The sequence below is a fragment of the Poecilia latipinna genome, unplaced genomic scaffold (genome assembly GCF_001443285.1).
Source record: "Poecilia latipinna isolate Pla-1442-1.1 unplaced genomic scaffold, P_latipinna-1.0 Scaffold830, whole genome shotgun sequence".
Classification (NCBI taxonomy): Eukaryota; Metazoa; Chordata; class Actinopteri; order Cyprinodontiformes; family Poeciliidae; genus Poecilia; species Poecilia latipinna.
This window is the reverse complement of record NW_015113446.1, coordinates 198,047-211,436: the sequence shown is the minus strand read 5'-3', so window position 1 is coordinate 211,436 and position 13,390 is coordinate 198,047. Positions and strand designations below refer to the sequence as shown.

The 13,390-nt window shown below is 37.9% G+C and overlaps 1 protein-coding gene and 2 long non-coding RNA genes across 4 annotated transcripts in view; all 3 read right to left on the bottom strand.

The window, feature by feature from the left end:
* Window positions 1–13,390, bottom strand: part of LOC106956587 (SAM and SH3 domain-containing protein 1-like) — a 62,602-nt gene that overhangs the window by 46,565 nt on the left and 2,647 nt on the right. The window lies entirely within an intron of this gene.
* Window positions 1,798–2,703, bottom strand: LOC106956590 (uncharacterized). Its single transcript, XR_001426798.1, has 2 exons — window positions 2,483–2,703; window positions 1,798–1,989 (listed from the first exon to the last, which is right to left on the bottom strand). It is a non-coding gene; the product is annotated as an uncharacterized LOC106956590 (long non-coding RNA).
* On the bottom strand, window positions 3,976–5,314 carry LOC106956588 (uncharacterized). Its single transcript, XR_001426796.1, has 3 exons — window positions 5,068–5,314; window positions 4,231–4,706; window positions 3,976–4,120 (listed from the first exon to the last, which is right to left on the bottom strand). It is a non-coding gene; the product is annotated as an uncharacterized LOC106956588 (long non-coding RNA).

The following is a 13,390-nucleotide window of genomic DNA, read 5'->3' as shown; positions in this document are numbered from 1 at the left end:
TATAGTGATGTACTTTTAGCTGCTGTACTGAGATAGGATCACACTTTCCATCTGCTAGATCAGGATCTGCAACCTGATCCAACCTGTATCTTTGGAGGCACAAGTTGCTCTTTGGCTCACTTGATATGACAAATAATGAAATATTGCTCTTTTTTATTGTTTCATTCTTTTTTAAGTGTGGTCATGGAAAAACACTATCCTTGCCCACGTGGTAGGCTACCATGCTCATTCGGGCATGAAAGAGAAATGGTAGATTAAACAAGGGGAATAAATTCTGTTGAATTATTTTTAAATCAAATCATGTTTATTAAGCACTTAGTGTTGGTAACACACCAGTTAACTGTTAAAACTGTGGCCACCTGCTCAGTAAAAAAAAAAAAAAAAAAAAAAGCCTTCCACCATGAAGATGATGTGGAGGTTCATCCTCAGAACTGGTTGTTGATCTGATGGAGCCAGAGCTTCTTCTGAGACAGGAAAGTCTTTAGGTTTTCTAATTCCTGATCCCTGGATTCCTCTTTCATTTTCATTTGCTTAGACTGCAAAAATATGTTGAAGATAAAAACAATGATGAATGAGTTATAACGGCAGCCTCACAATATCAAAGTCTCTGGCATACTGAGCTCAATTAAAACCAGGTTAAGTTTATGAAGAAAATTAAGTCGCAACAAACAGAGCCTTTATGCAGTTATAACATGAAGCTGAATGATTGTTATAATCATAGAAGTCACAATAAAATTGATAAAATTATTTCTGAAACCAACTTAAGTTTGTTTATATCTTTACTCCACCGTTTATGATTAAACAAATGTAACGCTCTTGTTAAATGCGCAGGTCTGACTGCAAGGTTCAGTGTTAACCACTTTGTAGAATCAGAAGTAGGTACGGCATGGAGTCATGATAATGGATAATGGATAATGAGTGGATAATGAGTTCAATTCATGAGGAGTAAATATTGTGCTCATAATCAGTATTGAACCAAAGAAAGCAAGGCAGATGCAAGCCTTTAAAATTGTGATGCTTTTTATGGGTCAAATAGACTCAAAATATTGTAACAGCAGCTGCACAGGGGGGCCCAATCAAATTTTTTGTCAGGGGGCCCATGATTCCTGGCCGTGCCCCTGGTTGTAGATCACTAAACTGTCAATGTTTGTTGAGGCATGAATACATTACTTTGTTAAACAACATTGCATCAAGTTCCACTATTAGGAATATTTTTTTTTATTCTTTGCCATTTTAACAAATATAGTAAAAGATTATTAAGGCACCTAAAAAGGCATACTTTATTAGCCTAAAGTATACACTGAGAAGCAATTTAAAACATACTGAAATTAATCATTTAAAGTAAGCGTTCAGTGAATTTTAAAAAATTCTATTTTGAGCATATATTTTAAACTATACATAAAATATCTTTAAAAGATATTTTAAGCTTATTTAAAATATATTTTAAATGTATACTTACACTTGGGCAAATACATATTTTGTTTACTTAAAGTATACTTTTATTTAATATATTTCTTAAAAGTGTATTTTGGTACAATTATATTTAAGTGTAAAACTTTGAACTTATCTGGTAAGGCACCTGTAACAAAGGAATCGGTGACTATGAATCTTTACAATTAAATAGCACATCAGAACTAGGTTCAACTCAGGAGGAGCGAGGGAAACAATGTGTTGAACAAAACACATTTATTACACATTTTGACAATAATGAAACAGAACAAAATAGTCAATGTTTTCTTTTGGTAGTCCTAAGTCAAGTCAGTCGAGTTCAAAAGTTTTCACTTTCATTTGTTTTCAGTTCAATTCAGTTTTCAGATCTGAATGTTATATGGTAGCTACCCGGGTAGTGTTAATATGTGCAATCCCACCGATCAAGTGGAACAGAAGAAGGTTCTTCTTTGACGTCGTAGTGGACACAATGTCAATCTGCTCTTTTGGATCCTGGCTCGCCGTTCTTCACACGATGTCTCTCAACACAAAAAAAACAACCTGCATATAGCAGAAATGTATTTTACTATTTTGTGATACACCATTCTAAGTCATTTCAGTGAAAGTTTATCTTTCACTCCATGTAAATAAAATAATTTACAGCTGCGATAACCAATTTTGTCTTTTGGCTCAACAAAACATCACAACATAATATTCACTGAATTGACATATCTTTTTCTAGCATTCTTCAATTCCGTACAGTGGAATAAATAACTCACTGTCACTAGATACCTCATCAGTATCAGTATTCCAAGAAGAAAAAAAAAGCGCAATATTAGCAGAATAGCCTTTCAGAGTTAGCCGTAAGCATTGCTAATTTTCATACAAAACATACATTCTTAATCATAACCAAGTATCTCCGATTGTTTTGTTTTTTTCCTTTCAACATTGAACTATAAAATGAAATCACAATATAACTTTTAATACATAACAGCAAAATATTAGCTTGTGGCTAATCGATAGCTAACGAAGAAAATTATAGCACAGAACTCACCGGAGATTCGCATCAAAAAACAAATAAATGTAATATCAAAAACAAAGTTCTCCCGGGTCCGGTTACACAGGAATCGAAAAATCAACCATAGATGAAAACTAGTTCTTGAAAAATATTGAAAATAACAGAGTTTTGTCAATAAAATGACCACAAAACGTTTCTTCCAGTTTCTTCTTCTGGTTATTCTAGTCCATATTCTGCGGCATATCAATGTAGTTTTAGACTACGTGAAACCATTTACTGCCACCTATCGACAACGTAGTGTACTACAGGCTATAATTGAAACCATTTACTGCCACCTATCGACAATGTAGTGTACTACAGGCTATAATTCATATTTGTTAAATTAACATGGGTGTTAGTATGTTTAAGTTATAATGTCAAAATTGGTACAAGCATTCTTTTAGTATACTTCGTAAATATTTATAGGTAGTACACTTAATAATTAGTATACTTCAAATGTACTTACACAAATGTAAGTATATTTGAAGTATACTAACGTATTTTTTTTTCACTAGGGCCTTCCCCAACTTTTTTATGCGGGCCGTATCCTGGTACAGGCCGTCCTCCTGAGATGCAATCCTCCTGTCCTCCGCATCTGTAGTGCTTTGGACCAGCTCCTTTATCTCCATGGGCTGGCTCTTAAGCATTTCAGTCAGAATGTCCACTTTCTGGGAGATAACAGATTAAATGTTCCACTTAGCGAAGAGCAGGATAGAGTGTGGTGGCCCCACCAGCCTCTGGCAGCTCAACAGCTAGCTCCCTATTAGCCATGTTACCTGTGCCAGCCAGTTGAGACTCTACTTCACAGGTCTTGTTGGTTTTCTTTAGGATTTTGGGCGGCATTGTGCTGGAGTGAGTTGGAAGAACGTTTATCAGCTTTCATGTTACTACATTTAGTTGAGAAATCTTAGTAAGAGGGTAAGGTAAGATAAAGTAATTTTATTTATATAGCACATTTTCAGCAACAAGGCAATTCAAAGTGCTTTGAAAAGGGTGGTATTCTGCTCAGATATAAACAATATGGTGCGCAGCTCAATGAAGTTGACCACATGCTACGTCGCCATCTTGAAAAGCCCTCTTAATGCGGTTTTTAAACTCAGCAGAATGCTCCTCTTGTGGTCCAGCTTCTTTAGGAAGAAATTCATCTTAGTAATGAGTGTAGAAGCCACTGAGCCAGAACATCAATGTACATTACTGTGTGGATTTGATTTCAGGTATAAAAGTTAGAAACAAAATGGTTTCAAACTGCAACCCCCTTTTCTTTCTGTTCAACAATCAGTGGTAAATAGTTGTTAACCACTGATAAACAACTGTTTACCACTAATTTAGAAATTAACCCAAGTTAATTGCGGCATGTTGGCTGCTTGACAAAATAACACCCAGGTAGGGACATCTCCTCTGAGCTGCTAAATGAGTTGAAAAAATGGGCCAAACTTAGCTCTTTTTAAAACCCACTTGTTGAGGACCACCATTCTTTGTGTTGGTCTTACCTGAAGTTGCTCGCCTCACCTCCAAAGACACCATCACTGGAAGATGATGCATAAATTCACAGATTTCCTGGTAGCTTGAAGAGTTCACTGGTTTACCTCCTATTTTCACAATCTCATCACCAGGGCAGAGTTTAGTTTCACAGTTCTAGAAGATAAATAAGAAAGCAACTTAGAACACCATTTTAACAATGCTTCACTCTAACACATGATTTTTGGTACATCACTGAAATAAATTGACGTTGAGTCACACGTTACCCATTCAGCAGCACAGTCAGGCTTTAAACCATCAATTATAACTCTCAGAGGTGATGACATAATCTCCAGGTCCAGCCCGAACGTCTCTTCTTCTTTTCTCTTTAAGATAACAGTGTGAAAACCTCTGAAATCTTCCCTTTCAAAGAGCTGTCTGGGCGCCAGCCTTGTAGCTATCTCTTCTCCACTTGGTATGGCGTTAGATAGCATCTGTGGTAAGTGTGGAGATGTGGGTTTTTGTTGCTGGATCAGTGGTTCAGTGTTTTCAGCTTTATCTGATGCCTCATCATTACTGAACTCATCCTCAGAGTATATGACCTTTCGTTGGCGGAAAAGTAGGCTCTTCATTGAGGTGGTACTGGAGGCAGCGAGGGCATGGCAAAGGGGCTCTGTATGCTGATGGAAAGGGACAGAAGTCTTGTCGTGTGATGTTATGCATCCAGGGCTGTGGTTAACATCTGTCACAGAGGTGCTGCATGCTGAGAAAAACATAACAACACAAACTCTTAAGGCATTTTACAGTCCCTCCAGGAAATTACAATGTGGCGATTGCAGCTATTAATGCAAATTCACTCATCATTCACAAAATTTGCACAAACTTGCCATTTTCACCAGTAATCACAAGTTTTCCATATGTTTCACCAATCAGCTTAGTGTTTTTTGTATTTTTTTTTTTTCCTTTTTCACCAATCACTGCAGTGTGGCTGAATTTTGACCAATCCTTTTCGCACCCTTCAAATTTAAGTCCCAAGTCCTTTTAAAAGTAAACTTTCAACATTTGTAGTGAAATGATGTTATATAAAAGCAAAACTAAACTGAGTCAAACTGAAATGTTTTTACCTTGTGGTTGTAGTGGGCCATATGCTGAGGCTCTGCCGCCCAGCTGGTGGAGCCCTTGACCATTGTTTGAGCTCTTCAGAACAGACCCAGATGTGACTGAGTGGTCAGGAACCTCCTGAGAGAAGTACTCGGATAGTTCTGTCTCAGAGCTCAGGGATCCCTACATCAGCAATAGAAACATTGAACAAAGAGGAACATAAAAGCAATGTTGGTTCAGATTCACAGCTTCCAAGCAATTACTACTCCAAAGCAGCTGTGGCTACAATCCAGTATCTTGCCATTATCAGTGTGAGAATGGAAATGACTGATTTCATTCTAAAGCGTCTTTAAGAACGTTTTTAGGGTTGAAAAGTGTTATATAAGTTTGATGTCATTTCATCATTAAAACTGTAGCTTAGTCAGCTTTTAAACTCCTATTACTAACCACAAAAATAGATTTTGTTACAATCCTGACGTCCATCCATCCATTCATCCATCCAGCCATCCATTCATCCATTTTCCTACACCCTTATCCTGTTGGGGTAAGGGTGAAGGGGTGCTAGTGTCTATCTCCAGCAGTCAAAGGGTGAGAGGCGAGGTACACCCTGACAGGTCGCCAGTCCATCACAGGGCAACACAGAGACACAGGAGGGTTGAACGACTACATATTTTTTTAAGGTCGACTACATCATGATAATAGTTGAGTCGATGTCGACTAGTCGCGGTGATGTCATAGTGACGTAAGTGCAAAAACCCTTCACAACTACTTGGAGGCTTTATCAGCTATTTTCACTGCAAATATTGACACCCCCCTCCCCTTCTCCCGCTTTTACTAAGTCTATTATGCAGAACAGGCACGTGCAGAGGGGGGGTCTATGGGTGCTGGAGCACCTGCCCCTTTTGCTCCTTGCCCCCAAGTGCCCTTTTGGTCAATTTATTTATTTATTTTTTGGTATTATGATTTCCTAAGCCCTCTTCTGACACATAATAACATGCCCTAAAATTATTTGGTTTTTTGTTGGGGATTTTTTGTACAACATAATAAGCCAGTCACCTTGTTACCTTTGACCTTTTGCGCATGATGCATGACGCAATTGTCTCTCGCACAGTGAGGTAATGCGGCTAACTGCGGAGCTCAACGTAGCGAACGTTCCAGATTACAGAACAGTTTTTGGTGAATTAAAAANAAACGGTTCTTGAGTTGCCTTTTTCTCTAAAACCAGACACTTTGTTTTCACAAACCAAGTGAAAAATCCAAACCAATACAATAAACTTGCTGCTCTTATGCGACTTTTCTGCCAAGGAGACGAGAAAAGCTGTGATAATACAGTTAATAATGCCGACCATGCCAGCCGTTTTCCATCCTGAATTAACATCTGTGACTTATGGTGAAACAACCTGCTTAACTTTGCCAATATTTGTCCGAGGGCCGTGAATTTTGACCTCTACTGAAGACAGACGGCACATAATCACTAAATCTGTGGTAATTTTTGGAGCCGCCGTAGAGTCTCATTAGGTTTCAGACAAATCCGGATTTCACCAAATGTCAAAGACCTCGGAGCCGCAGACTGATGCTGCATCCAGCTCTTGTACATCCATTTACCTTAGAAGAGGAAAGTAAGTAATCCCAAATGCATGACATTTGGTCCTCGTTTGGGAAGCAGCAAGATGAAATGCAGCTTTCTGGTTGAACAGACCAATAGCTCGCTTTAGCTAACTAAAATTTTATAAGTACATAAAAGAAAAGGCTTGGATTTTTATTCTCTCTGGAGACGTAAACATGCTAGAGTCATGGCTTGTTTTGGTCAAAGCTCCCATCCTCAAGTCATGTTGCAGAAATTATTCCACTTGCTTTCTAGAGTTAGAAGATAATCCAAGTGTAAGAAGAAGAACTTGTCATCAACGCTTCAACATTTTATAGTTTCTTCAGTGACTCGTATGGAGTATCTGTCTATTAGTGTGGAGGTGCGCTAGTTAGATAGCAGCGCACACAGAAAGCAACTCCGTTCCCTTTTTACCAAAACACTTTCACACCTGGAGTCTAGGGCTGTAACGATTCCTCGAATGATTCCAGTACCTTGATTATTAAAATTACTCAAGAAAAATTTAGGTTCATTAAATTATGTTTTATTATTTAACGCATCATGTTCCAGTCAGATCCTTATTTGTGTTGGGCAGCGCTCTCACTTCTGCCTACGAGTTGTTGCTAAATGCTAGCGGCACAACGTCGAATTGTCGAGTTTTTATCATTTTTTGAGAGAGAGAGATTTTTTTCTCCGAGTACTCAATTAATCCTAACAATAATCGATAGAGTACTCGATTACTAAAATATTCTTTTACAACAAGCCGAATGGAATCTGTTTCTTTTTCTTACAAATCCAGTCAGTGGTTTCAGATAACAATTCGTCATTGTTGCAATTTCTCATTTTTACTTAGCTTTTATATAATTTTATTATTATTTTAAGTCAAACTTTTTGTTATCATCTAGGTATTTATTGTAAAGCAAATGAGTTCAATTTATTCATTTAAAACTGCTTAAATAAAGTGGATTTACTTTGATTCGAAACACTGGACTAGTATGACTGTGTGTGTAGTATTGCTACAAAGTGTATGTCTGCACAACCATTTATTCTGCTGCTAAGAACTGTTTCAAGAACGCCAGTATTGATAGTTATTTCTTCTTCACCATGCTGTGATTTCAATTCGTAAGAGTTAAGACAACAGAAAAACAAAAGTCAAAGCATCACGGGTAAAAAGAAGGAGGCCGTTTAGAGAAATCCAAGAACAATGGAGTCCACCACTTCTTGAACTACGATGTAGGCACTATTAAGCCTAGCCAGGCTTGATAGTGTTGCCAGTCAGACTAAGTAATGCCATCTGCTCCTCTGAATAATTTCCACTTGAAGGAAAAGACAGCAGAGGACAATTTACAAGGAAAATTAACTGGAAAGATGCACAGAACAAGTGACTCTGGACAATTCTACTGTTAAATTCACAAATATAGGTCAGAGATTGAGCCTCGCTTTACACAGTGGTGTACATTATGCATCAGACTGCATGAAAAACATATGCTGTCCTTAAAGAGCTCCAAGTAGCCTGTGCTACGATGACAGAGATCCACATACAGACGTGTGCGATGTGTTTTAAAAGGGAGAGCGTTTTTCTGAAACCCAAAGCATTTATGACAAGCAGGTTCGTAGCAAGTTAAGCTTTTAAGTGCTGCCCCCCTCACACACGCAGGCCATCCACCAGTCCTCCCCCTCAGCATCATCGGAGCAATAATCCAGCCACATTCCTGTAATTGTCTACTGGTTTGACCTAATCCACCCTGACATAACATCAATAAAGTCCATAAGTAGGCCTACCCTCCACCGCACTGCCAGGCGAGCATGACGGCAGAGATAACGGATAGAAAACATGCATGCAGAGGGCTAGAGCATGGCCAGGTTTGCTTATTAATGAATTTACAGCGTACTTCACCGTATGTGACGGCTCTTACAGGACAGTAAAGGAAGACAAAGTGAGTAAGATGCAACTGATAAGTCAGTCTTAAAAAAACTCACTGAATCTGGGTGATGCAGAGCCCATACAAAGCAGCGTAACTTTGTGCATAATTGGCAATTTTTTAAAATTAGCTAAAACATTTGAGGTTACGTTATAAATTTTTCCTTAGAATGTAACCTCAATAACCTTCTGAATAACTTTGGTATGACTTGGAATCGTGCAATTTTTCGGCTTGATCTGCCATCAATATCAAAAATATCTTTCTTTGAATAGGAAATAGTTCATACTACCAGGTCATGGTGATAACAACGTTCTTTATTATGAATGCGGTAAAGTGAGCAAAGCAACATATCTCCATTGTTTGTAAGATGTTTAAAATACAGTTTGTACAAGGTTTCCCCCAGAAAACTTGCTAAGCCCGGTCAGTCATTCATCCAGCGACCCATCGTGTTTTTGAGTTAAAAATATTTAAAGTCGACAGGAAATTTGAAAGTATCAGTTATTGGAAGATTAACACCTGGACACCAACGATAAAGTCTTAAAAATACAAATATTTTGAAAAGACTAAAAAACATAAATAAGCAATGCTTAGCCTGGTGGGGAGACAAGTAAAGCCTGGTGGCCTGCCAGGCTGATAATACACTGGGGGAAACCCTGTTGTAAATTTTAAAACTAACTCTCCTGGTTCATCACTGTATTGTTGATTCTCAACAAACTTGGATGCATCATCACACTCCTGATTTTATGATTAAACAGCACAAATAACAGATGTTTTGGAAACTCTTAGCGGTTTTCACTGGGTCATGTTTGTGTTCATGTTGACATCATGTAATTCATGAACACCAAGTTCATTCCTCAACTGTCTAAGTTTTACCGTTTACCCAACAGGGTATTATTGCGCTACAAAGACTTTACAAGTAGTTTAAAAGGCTGCTTCTTTCATTCATTTACATTTTTCCTGTTTCTAACATACATGTTCACAGCTGGTATTTTAAAACCCACTACGCTCAACAAGCGCCGCCTCATTCAGGCTCTGGTTGGCAAAGGCAGCCGCCTACTGCAGACCCTGTGTTTTGTTAGGTTCTATTCAGATCCTCCTTTCTTGCATCAATAGGGGCCTGCTGGTTCTTATTGTCCTCTGATGCTTTGGCAAAGCAAAAAGACAAAAAACCCTCCAAACAACTAAGATGTATTCACCAGACTGGGGGATTTGTTTAGCAAAGCAATGGACAGAGGCCTCTGAGGTTTTGAGGCTTTTTAAGATACTGATGGAACATGTTGCAAACAAAAAGTTAGGATTTTATTGAAGTTAATCAACAAATTACCAACTACAGAGGAAAGAATCCCATTACCATGAGCAGAGACTAGTAAGTATAGTTTCTGAAGGCGCCATATTGTATTGATCTGTTAACGGACTCTTTGTCAGGAGAATCTGGATGATCCCAAAGGAGCTGAAGAATCAAGAATTAGCAACATGAACATGGTTATGCGCTTTTAAAGTGCTACATTACATGCGCTCACATTTGACTGCATAGGAAATCTAAAGTACAGGAATTAGTGAATCGAAGCCGAGGACAAGACAGAACTTTGCAAATGTGAGAAGTTCTGTCACGATGGAAAATCTTTGAATTCAATAAATTAAAAAAAAAAATGTAAGTTTTGTGAATATTCAAATTCAATTTTCCACCCTTTGCACTGATCCTCAAGGTGAAAAAACAAAGAGAATGTTCAGAGTTAAAACCCCCTTAGAAACTCACATTTTTTTAATGCAATTTTTTTATTTAATCCTGTTACATTTTGTTATTATATGGAATTTATTACACTTTGTATTTTAACCATACAATTTAATTCCTTTTAGGTTAAAATTGTGCTTACTTTATAAAAAGAAAAACAACAACAAAAAAAAGCATTTTCAAGAAAAGTTAAACAGTTTTAGAAGGACGTCATACAAAAAAGATTTTATCCACCGCGTTCTGTTATATGAGCTTTGATTTTCTTCTGCTTTATAAAAAAAATACTTTTGAAGCAAGGTTACACTTTACCTAAATGCTGTTTAACTTTTTAAATTAAAAAAATATATATATTTTGGCTCAATAGTCTTCCACCAAGTTCACTGCAAGTCTTGCATCTTACATATTATTAAATATATATTATTATATGTTAAACTGATTTCAAAACTGTTCAGACATTTTCTTTGGCCAAAATGTTTATTTTTCTTTAAATAACAGGAAAATTATCAGAAAACTATGATAATTTACAGAAAACCTCTAAGTATATATTATTATTCAAACATTACATAAATATTAGTACAATTGTATAATAATTGTAATAATCATGTCATGTATTCTTTTAGGAGTAGTAGGAAAAAAATGCTTGCTTCTCTGTTTTATACAAAAACCATTATGTTGTTTATTTTCTTTATCTTGATTTTAAAAACACCTTGGTGTATTTTTTCCCCAGATAATCAGACAGTGAAAACCTCGTACAAATCAAAGTAATATCATCCCAGCTCCGCCTGAAGCTATGGTACCTACACTGGGAGGGGGTAAAAAATAGCAGTGGTGGCCTACATATACCTGCAGTCGTGTTAATGGACTGAATCTGGTGAACCTGAAAGGCCAAACTGCTTCAAAACGCTGTTCACGTGCAGCCAACCAATCCCAGCTGATGGCTTCTCCCTCCTCGCTGACGACTGACTCCCAAGTCCAACCGCGACACTCAGTCACGATGAAAATGAATGAAACGACTCTCAGCGGACGCACTGATGGGGGTCAAGTTAGTGTGTTGGCCCGCGTCCCACTGAAAATAAGCATGAGTGACGACCCGACACGCTAAACGCCAAGAGCAGAGGTGAAGGCAAGAGAACCAACGCTGGACATCGATAATTTGTTAGTGATGATCACTCAGTGGGAACAATCTCAGAAGATTAGAGGAGAAGGGCTCAAGTCTAACAATGTATTTACTCGCTGCAGCTGCTCCAAAAAAGGTCAGAAGTCAACTAGAAAGTTCTTCTGCTCTTAGTCGTTAGTAACCCCTGAATCTTTCATCAGCTGCCTGCGCCTGTAACTGAGAAATTGGCCACAGCTATTCGGCGCTGGGAGAAAGCAGAAACCGCTTTAAAGCCTCGCGCGCAGCAGATGGAAATTAAATTTTCATTGTCAAAGTAAGGCCAATACGCCAAAGTGGGTAATCTTCACCAAAGGCAAACGACTGAGGATTGTGTTTGCAGGCACTCAAAATGCTCTTTATTATTAGCAGAAATACGACACAGCACTTCAATCAGACAGGAACCAACATCTGGCTTGACTGGTCTGAAATGCACAAACAACTGAAACCCGATATTTTTCTTGTCTCTGTGACATTAAGCAGACTAAACATTCCCAGTTTAAGGTCACAGGATTACCAAATTTACTTCTGTTTGCTGAATACCAGAACAATGACATCATCTTGGAGACTTTTTTTTTTAACTTTTACTCTCTTCAAACTCAGCATTTTCCATGCATTTGTCTAGTTTCTGGTAGAATTCCCTCTTAAGCTGCATGATGGGGTTGAAACTACGTTTGTCCGCCCACATGCGTCATGATTGTTTACTGGAAGTTTGGTCCATTCCTCCAGTCAGAACTGGTGTAACCGAGTCGGGGTTGTAGACCGCGTTGCTCACACACACCTTTCAGCAAACTAATCTTACTGCTGTTGAAATGGCTTCTTCCATGCCGAGTGGCTTTTCAAACATGTTAGATTTTGAATCGTAACACTCACTTAGCAGCTGTACGACGTCTTCTGCTTTTGTAAGGTTTTAGATGTTTAATTTTTAGTATTTTTTATATTTCATTTTACTTTTTTTAATTGTGTCTTTTTAATGAACACTGATTTATTGTATTTATTTGTTTTATCTTGTTAAACACTTTGGATCAATGCAAGGCATTGTTGCAAGATGCTACATAAATAATAAAGTGTATTATTATTATTATTATTATTATTATGATCTGAGGCCGATATGAACACTTTTCATCCAAACATGTCTTGATTTATTCTGTTGTCACACAAGAAAAGAGTGAGTTTGGGTTGTTACCTTGAAATGCGCTTGCAGGTTTCAATCCAATTAGCTCAAATGTTGCTAACTAAGCTATTCTTAGCATACAAAACATCATTGCCAAGTGGGTTTTCCTAAATATTTAAATTCATACTACATTATGTTCTCTAAAAAATCTGACTAAGTTTAAATTTTGGTAAATCTGACCTACAAGAGGAAACGTTTTGTGTATTTTAATGTCAGACATCAGGAGCGAAACGGGTTATGCGTTTTATTTCTGGTTAAAACTGTGCTAAGGCATTACAGTGTGATTGCGAACAAAACTGTCTTGTGTTCAGTCCAGTCACAAAGCCTGAAAATGTAGAGATGTTCTTCAGTCACAGCTGACAGGGTCGGTTGGTAGAGATTCATCCCTACAGTCGGGTACGGTGCAGCGAAAACAGACATACTTTGCACAGATCACTACGATCGTCATCCATTTTCTCTGATGAAACATCCAGAGTTTTATCAGTGCTGCCTTCCTCAGAGTCAGAGACACTCTGCTGAAAACAAGCCAGACCTGTCGCTCCTCTTTTCACCTGGATGACCACGGGCTGTCCTCTGAGTATATCACAGGCTGAGTGCAATAACTATCCTCTGCAGCCACATGAACCAGCCGGTCCTGCAGGAAGTGGATCATGACACAAGAAATACTTTCAGTAGATGATCCACATGAAACGAACATCTGCCATCTTCAACCAAATTGTAAATTGCTGCTGGTTATGCTTTAAGTATAGTGTAAAGTCTTCAGTGGATTATAGTATTTTT